Below are 2,997 nucleotides of genomic sequence, written 5' to 3' on the forward strand. Positions count from 1 at the left end.
CTATTTCATCTTTCTTTCTACTCTGTAAAGGCCATGTACCTCTTATGCTTTTGAAGAGGGATTATTAGAGGTCCAGGAACTTTCTATTTCAGCTTTCACAGACTAACGTACAATATTTGTGGGCACTTGTTTACTATTACCGGTGACCTCAAATAACCTCCGACTGGTGACCTCAAGTAACCTCGGAGATCAACCTCATATAGACTATACCCAAACTGGAGGTCATGAGAGTTTCTATGCCAAAAATTGGCCTGGATGGGTACCCAGCATTGCCCGGGCCAAAAACGTGAACACTCAAGCAGTGACCTCAAATAACGATCTGATCTTTGACCTCGCTAAAACCATCCTCGGGACACCCTGATTCAAAATATATGTGGGTCTGGGGGTCCCTGGCCCTTGATTTGGGCATGGCTGAAGCATAAACAAACAAAGCAGCTCTTATATATATATATATATATATATATATATATATATATATATATATATATATATATATATATATATATATATATATATTATGTGACCTACTTTGGGCATAGGCTTCACAGACTGCTTTCAAGGCCCAGTAGTCCTCCTACGTACTGCACACCTCTACATGTCACCACTTCGTCGCTAACACCCACCGTCCATACTGAATGCATGCTAGGGCTGTCTCATACAGGACTGGTGTGTTGGTATTAGTGGGGGTATTTTTACGACATGTCGGCAGGTCTTCTGGTAGATCAGTAAAGTCTGATATTTCTTAAATTCAAATCCTTAAACTGTTCCCTGCCCCAGCGGGATTTGAACCCTGGTCCGTTAGGACTGCAGGCCACCTCTCTACCGATTGAGACATCGCCTCCCCCAATATATATATATATATATGGAGCCTTTGTGGTAAAGTGGTAGAGTGTGCTTTTTCGCACATGGAAGAACTAGGGTTTGCGCCCCACCAGGGTAATAAACTTTGTGAGTGTTCACCCAGCCACTTACTGCTATGGCAGACATAAAGGGTGCTGTGGTTATACCAGTGTCGCATACTATAAAGTATGTTTGCACCCAGTCGGCTTGCACAGGCCGATTACACTTGGTTCATAGACTACCCACACATCCAAAGACCACTCCAACATTACAATCACATTTGCAAGCACTTCTCACCCTACATATTGTACAATTTCTACTAGACACTCTAAGCCACTTGGTAGAGATACATAGGCTGTATCGTCCCCTCTTCGGCCGGGATAGGCCGGTCCTGCAGTGGGTACTGAAACATCTGATGATGATGATGATAACATATATATATATATATATATATATATATATATATATATATATATATATATATATATATATATATATATATATATATATATATATATATATATTGAAAAGGCGTTTGATAGTGTTTCACGTGGAGTTATGTTGAAAATTATGAGATTCTATGGTATACCAGAAAAGTTTGTAAATATTATTAGAGGCCTGCATGAAGGTACTTTTTGTAAGGTAATGGTGGGTGGTTCTTTGAGTGATCCATTTCAAGTTAGGTCAGGAGTGATACAAGGAGGAGTTCTTTCGCCATTGTTGTTTGTTTTGGTTATGGATTATGTTATGAAAAAGGTTGTAAGGAGAACAGGTGCAGGAATTAACTGGAAAGAAAATAAGAAGCTGATGGATTTGGACTATGCTGATGATATTGTACTGATTTGCGGAAGTATTTACGAGATGCAGGGGGTGCTTGATTGTCTGGTGGAGGAAGGAGAAAAAGTGGGATTAGTAATAAATTGTGGAAAGACTGAAATTATTAATATGAACGTGGAGAACCAAATCGATTGTGTAATTGGGAATAATGTGGTGAAGAATGTAGAAAACTTTAAATATCTGGGAACGATTGTATCATCTAATGGATCATTAAACAATGAAATTGAGGAGAGGATTAGACAGGCTTGGCGAGCTGTTGGAATGTTGAAATCTGTTTGGAATAATAATATGCTTTCGGTACAGACTAAAGTGAAAATTTACAACATCCATGGTTAGACCAATTTTAATTTACGGGCATGAGTCATGGTACAGTGCAATTGCAACAGATCAAAAAGTGTTAGGATTTGAGAATAAAATACTGAGAAGGATTCTTGGGGTAAAGTGGCAAGACAGAGTTACAAATGAAAGAGTAAGGGATATTACGAGAGTGGAACCAGTTAATGAATATGTGAGACTGTCTCGCTGGAAATGGCTGGGGCACATATACAGAAAAGAAGGTTGTTTAATACAGGATGTGCCAGAGTGGACTGCTAGAGGAAGAAGAGGTAGAGGTAGGCCGAGGGAAACCTGGTTGAGGACAATGAAAAAAGAAGCAGGAGAGGAATGTTGGTGGGACCTGAAGGAGATGGCAAGAGACAAATATTGGTGGAGAGAGTTCATTGAGGCCCTATGCATCCCGTGGGGTGCCACAGGAAATAATTGAAATTGAATTGAAAAAATATATATATATATATATATATATATATATATATATATATATATATATATATATATATATATATATATTAGTGAGAGAGAGAGAGAGAGAGAGAGAGAGAGAGAGAGAAACATTTGTTGTGAAATAAGGAAAAAAGAACTGCTAAGTTTCACCCAAACATACAATTACGTGATCTTCCCTGAGCCGTAACAGGACATCATACATATTCACTGAGCGGATCCAGAGCTGCCATGGTTGAGCCACCCGATATAATGCACAGGCCAAATAATCCACACACCTCCTACTACGTCACACCCACACTACACTCAAATAACAACGGCACCCACACCCACACCCACACTCACCTCTCTCTCCATCAAACTTGCACCCACTCCACCACCACACATTATTTAAAGTCACATTTTACCTACACCCACAGTCATACCATCCACACCCACATCCATAGCCACACAAAACATCATCCACAGCCAAACCCACAACCACATCCACATCCATGCCATAGTATACTATCATGAGCACCATACTCAATCCACGCCACACTT

Source organism: Coenobita brevimanus, chromosome 95 (genome assembly GCF_032717465.1).
Source record: "Coenobita brevimanus isolate Jiangsu-jjx chromosome 95, ASM3271746v2, whole genome shotgun sequence".
In the NCBI taxonomy this organism is placed as follows: domain Eukaryota; kingdom Metazoa; phylum Arthropoda; class Malacostraca; order Decapoda; family Coenobitidae; genus Coenobita; species Coenobita brevimanus.